Source organism: Dermacentor silvarum, unplaced genomic scaffold, assembly GCF_013339745.2.
Source record: "Dermacentor silvarum isolate Dsil-2018 unplaced genomic scaffold, BIME_Dsil_1.4 Seq544, whole genome shotgun sequence".
NCBI lineage: Eukaryota > Metazoa > Arthropoda > Arachnida > Ixodida > Ixodidae > Dermacentor > Dermacentor silvarum.
The window spans coordinates 20,178-26,252 of NW_023606403.1; positions in this window are offsets into that span (position 1 = coordinate 20,178).

Below are 6,075 nucleotides of genomic sequence, written 5' to 3' on the forward strand. Positions count from 1 at the left end.
CCAACACGCCGAAGAGGCTCGGCAGCTCGCCCGCTCGCGGATCTGTCAGCAGCAAGACTACGACGCAGGCCGCTGTGATGCTCATCGTAGGACCGTAACCTATGAAGTCGGCGATAGAGTGAGGGTTTGGACACCCATACGGAAACGAGGCCTCTCCGAGAAGCTGTTAAGGCGATACTTCAGCTCAACTTGTGCGTGTTGTACGCATGAAGCCGTATGTGAGCGAATGACTATGCGAGAGACCCTCACTTCCGCAAGAGACCGTTCTGGTCTTGCATCGGGGCGATACTCTTTTATGGAGGGACAAATGACGCGTGTGCTTTAGGCAGGCGACAACGACAATGGGTGCATAAACGGACTCCGTCTAGTGGGTCAGTGGGATTTTTCGAGGACGAAGAAGACGTGTCTTTGTTCTGTTTTGTTTGAACAGGTTGTCCTGCTGTTCTTGAAGAACGTCTCCCTGTCTTCCGTTCGCGTTGTACCACGACAATATTATCAAAGTAACGCTCACAGCACATGCCTGTTATCCTAATTGTTCTCAGGTTATTAAATATTAAAAGTGCCAATATCTTAGAGCTCAAACCCGAAAGTGAACTTATTTTACTGGCGCTGCTCATTACGGCCAGCATATTGAATCGTGTGCGATGTCCTTACAGGCCCTACACGGCGTGTTAAACCTCCAGACTTTTGGCGTTCAACTTTTGCGCACCCGTGCATATTGCGTCCGGCTTTGTCGGAAAAGCGTGTAGTGAGAATAACGTCGAGAACTTCAAGCGCAACGCCAAACAATGATATCGCAGTCACTGCTTCGCCCTTAGGGTGAAACTGCCAGTTTTTATTTCCTTACTGCGCGCACAATTTCTGCCAACTTGTGCACTTGCTGAGTAGATGCAAAGTCTTTCATTACTTATATAACCGGTCATGAAACCTCCTGTGATGTTAGGCTTAAAGTCAGAAGCTGCTACTATAGGACCGCGACCACTGATTGACGGGCGGCGGCTGTACATTGAGCGGGTTGCACACTGACTCAATCGTGCACGCGTCTCCGAAGTGGTAGTGAATGGTATGTGTACCGCTCTAAGGTAATCGGCTACCCGACGCAGCAGTTCATTGGCTATGGCGTTTCGCTGCTGAGCAAGATGTAGCGCGCTGGATCCAGGCCTCGGCGGCCGCCTTTCGATGGAGGCGAAATGTATTGCTCTTGTTTAGATTTCGGTTTACGATAAATGAAACAGACAGAAAAAGTAATCCGGGAACCACTACAGCGTGCCTGATAGCCAGCTCGCGGTTTGTTCTCGTAAATATTTCAATTTGATTTTTAAGGTACCCGATTATTATTCACGTCATGTCACAATTGTAGCACAGAGTGTCTGCTGTTGGCCCCATATAATCAGTTTTAAAAAGCACATAGCGAACAGAAACGCCTAATGCGCAGACAGTAAACTAGTAGTCATCGCATGGAGTGTGCCAGTGATTATCTGAGTACTTCTAAATAGCGGAAACACAAATTCTGGCAGTTATATTGCTTCATGCATAACGTGACGAAAATAGGCCTTATTGGAATTACCTGTATGCCTGTACATGTCCAGGCCTGAAGTCTTCGGGAGTGGGCTACAACAGTGGTTTGCCAGTTAATGCTGTTATTTTAACATATACGCTCCCCTTATCACCCCCCCCCCCCCACAACACACACACACACACACACACTCAAACAGCGAGACAGAGTGAGAAAGGTGCTTCTCTGGGAGATGAAATCTCTCGCGTAACCAGCACAACCTCAATGCCACAGGGGCCATTTTACATAGGATGCAAATAGGGTTAACTGCTGAAGCTTTTGCCAAAGATATTCCTAGGCTTGAAATGCAACACGACGTTTCCTCATGTTCATATAGTGAGAGAATACGTGCGATAAATACTGCCTTTGCTGTTGTTTTTAGGAACCCTCCTCCTGTCATCTTTCACTTCGAGCGACAACACGGTTGGGCAACCGCTAGTGAGACCCGTCGTGTTCGTCCACTGGCTATGTCGCCACGGTGCTATGACGGTACCTCATTGCCACCAACGGTAATGCTAATCTTTGCGTGGCGCACCGTTAGTTCTTGCAGGTGGTGATCGAACTTGGTTCTTTCTACTTAAAGCACGTCGCTATGTACATAGTTTACGTAAGTGGACTTGCGCGAGGTCTTCAATTCCTTCGGACAACGTAATGGAATACTTTTGAGGACCTTTCTATTTGGCCGGGCTTTTTATTGGTCCTACCAAACTGACGTTGCTATCAATACTGAGATTCTAAAGCATGAATACACATGTGCTCTGAGTACAGCTTTTTTTTATTGCACCAAATTAAAAAAAATTGTCTGTGGCAGATAGCACAATTATAGCCTTGATTTAAATTACTCGATGAGGCGGCTATTACTTCAACGCGAAATCAGAATGCTTAATTAAATAAATCCCCTATTTTGGCTAATAAAGTTTGCAATTAATTCTTTTCAGGAATATGTATTCATTGAAGATTAGTAGCTAGTGAGGACGCAAAGGTGTATTCACTTGGAACAATTTCTGAGCACTGCTCCAGTTTCGAAATACTAATTTTCGACGTGTCTGACGAAATACACTGGTGTGTCAATTGCTTTTGCAATTCAATGCATAAAACAACATTTTCTTTAAAGAAAGATAACCGGAACGCTAATGTATTTCGTTGGACATTTTGAAAATTAGTTTCACGAAACTGGTACAGCCCTGAGAATTATTTCCAAGTGGTACACCTTGCGAACTCACTAGCTACTATTCCTTGGTTAAACAAATGTGGCGTAAAGTGAAAAACTAAAAATTTTATTACCCTAATTATGGTAAATATTAAATTAACCATTTTTACTTTTTGTTGGAGGAATAGCCGCCTCATCGAGTAATTTAGAGCTGTGCTGTCTGCCACAGCCAACTTTTGGAAAAATTTGTACCGCTAAAAAAGCAGCCTATATGCTTGCGCAGAGCACGTGGCATTTCGGGGTTTGGCACAGTTGAGGAAACCTGCCCCTCTTTTTTACTGGCCGCATGACCCATTATCCCCATCTTGCTGTATTGCAACACCAGGTATGAGCTCTAAGCTGCATTTTGTTTGTCACTCCCAGCCTTTCTTTCCGTCACGCAGACGAGGACAACGACGGCTGTCGTCATCAAAGCATCTTCTCGCCTCGGCTTCACTCGATCATAGGGCAAATAAGCAAAAGCCACACTTCAACCGCACACTTTGAATTTCACATGCACATGCCATGACATGACAAGAACTTTATTTGATTCCTGAGGAAGCGAGATCTAGGGAAGCCTCCGCCCACGATGGGACCGTGAGACGAAGTCCTGTCGCGACGTCGTGGGCCCTCTGTACAGCCTGGTGTTGAATGTGAAGATTGCTGCTCTTGAGAGATTCCTCCCTTTGCTCTTTCGCGATGGGTGGAGAGGCGTTAAGGGCTGGGCACAACGAGACCATGTGATCAAAAGAGCATGAGTCATGACCACATTTGGGACACGACTGTAAGTGGTCAGCGTCTATTCTGTTAAGGGACTGAGGAGTGGGATACGAAAGGGTTTGCAGAAGTCTGAGTGTGCTAGCATGAGGTTTGTTCAATTCGGGGAGGGAGAGGGGGGCGGAAATGTCTTGCGGCCTAGACGATAACGGGAAACAATTTCGTGGAAAGTACTTATTGAGTCTTTACCGATGTTGACCTTGTTCCGCGCCTGGCTACCCTCGACAGCGCGGTACATGAAATCGCGCGCTAACCGGTGGGCGTGCTCATTGGATTACACCCGAGCGGGTTAACTGAGCCATCTAGATGAGATGGGAATCACGAGATGTGGTATCCTCCTTAGCTGCTCTCCCGAGTTCTTTGAAGTGCTTTGTCCACAATATTGTTCGCCTGTTCAGACACGAGGGCGGCCGAGAAGGATCGAACTGCTGTGCGTGGGTCCAAGAAGACGATAGGGGGAACTTTTGCGCTTGTGAAAAGCCAAATCGAACGCCGCTTTAGCGTTCATAGTTTTTCATAGTTTTTGGTTGTCATAGTTTTCCCAAATCGTTGGGCCAAATTATGAGCTGCAATTTAGCCGAACACTTTGAACTTTGCCAATATGTAAAGCATAACCAGCTCCCAATTATTCGCAAAATATACACAAGGTGAGCCGCTTACTCCATCGGGAACGGCGCCGGGGCTCGTATAAATCATTAATATAAGAAAATATAGAGCTCAGTAATTATTTACAAAGGTGATATTTAGGTCAGCACTGCTAAACATTTCCAGCGTATCACCAGCATCGATGCTCCGATTTTCGACAAATGTGAACTCCGTATCAGGTACAGTACTCATAGCACGCTAGGAAACGTTGAGTATAACGGCCAGTACTTGGTAGACGAATTGTTTAATAGGCTGTAATTTATCATTACGCATGAAACTTCGCATGAACATTGGCGTTAACGCTCGCCGCATTTTTTGTAAAAAACCATGATAGCTGGATATATTCTTTCTGTTCGTAAAACGAAATTATAAATACCTCTTCGTAGGTCTTGCATCCCTAATCAAGGCTGTAATTATGTCTCCCAACTTCAACTTTCTAACGCTCAAGGACCTGCCTTTGGGGCTCTAGAGGCCATGGCGCGGCGCTGCTAAGTATGGGACGTGGGATAAAATCGCGGCCATTGCGGCCGCATATCGATGGGGGCGAAATGCAAAAACGCCTGTGTAGCGTGCTTTGGGCGCACGTTAAAGAACCACAGTTGGCCAAAATTATTTTGGAGTCCCCCACTTCGGCGTGCCTCTTAATGAGATCGTGGTATTGGCAGGTAAAAACCAGTTTGTAAAACACGTTGAAGCTTTATTACAGTTCAGTCAATACGTTCCGCCCATTTTCGAACAATAAAAACAAAGGAGAGTGCTTTAGTTCACAGAGCACGCTGCAGGAGACTCGTATAACGGATGTAAATAGGAAGTAAGCTAGAGCTCAGCAATTATTTCCTTAACTTCTAATTTCCGTTACCCGCTTAAACAACAGCTACCTGGCCCCGAATTTTCAACTAAAATAATCTCGGTGTAGGGTAGAGTTCCCTGTTTCCACGGGACTCATAGCAGATAATGGCCGTAGGTGCTGTCGCACATTTGATGAACGATTTGTTTCCGGAACTCTAAATAATACGCAATGGTATGTCGTATCTGCCTTTCTTTTGGGGAGCGCGGGGGAGGGGGGGGAGTTTAGGGCCCTCTAACATTAAAGGGACTAAACCTACCATCTTTATGTAGGTTGCAAAAATACGCAGGCATGGAGCAGTTCCTTATCGCTTCCTGACAACCTGCTGGATGCATGCCACGTAATGTCATGCAGTTGAGCCGTAAAAGTCTCGGTTCCAGGCATTCCTACAATGCCATTAACTACCACTGGAAGTCGAAGATATCTGACGGGTAACGTCGCTCACTTATACTGATCCTTCATAAGCTGCGCCAAATGACGCAGGGGTCTCGTCACATACCCACACATAACACAAAGCCGGTTCGAAATGTGGTAGCTCATCACGGCTTCTTATACTCAAACGGTTTAGTTTTGCGGACGGCCTTTTTCATATAGGGTAGAGAATACAAAGAAGCTGTTGTATCTTCTGTGGGAGCTCTTGTACGGACATCTCTAAAGTTGTGGTTCTGTCAGTGTGGAGTCGGAAACGACCAGAGTAAAGTACTGTGCAATTACTTCAACGACGTATTGAGTGGAGATGCCTTTTTATATAACAGTAGGCTCTGCTTTCATGGTTACTCATTTGTAATGCAACAGCTGATCCACATGAGCACTCTGCTATGGAGCTCTTATTTGCTGTTGCATTGTAGAAAGGACATGAATTCGGCATTTTCAAGCATGATTGCGAACTTTCAACGAGCAGTTTATATATATATATATATATATATAGAATGTTACGCGTGAGGAAAACGAAGTAAATGATCTATAAAATAATAGACGAAGTATATAATGATCAGTAAAAAATCTATCAGATCATGTAACATTCATATAAGTCCTGCACCTCAAGTGGCACATAGTTCCCGT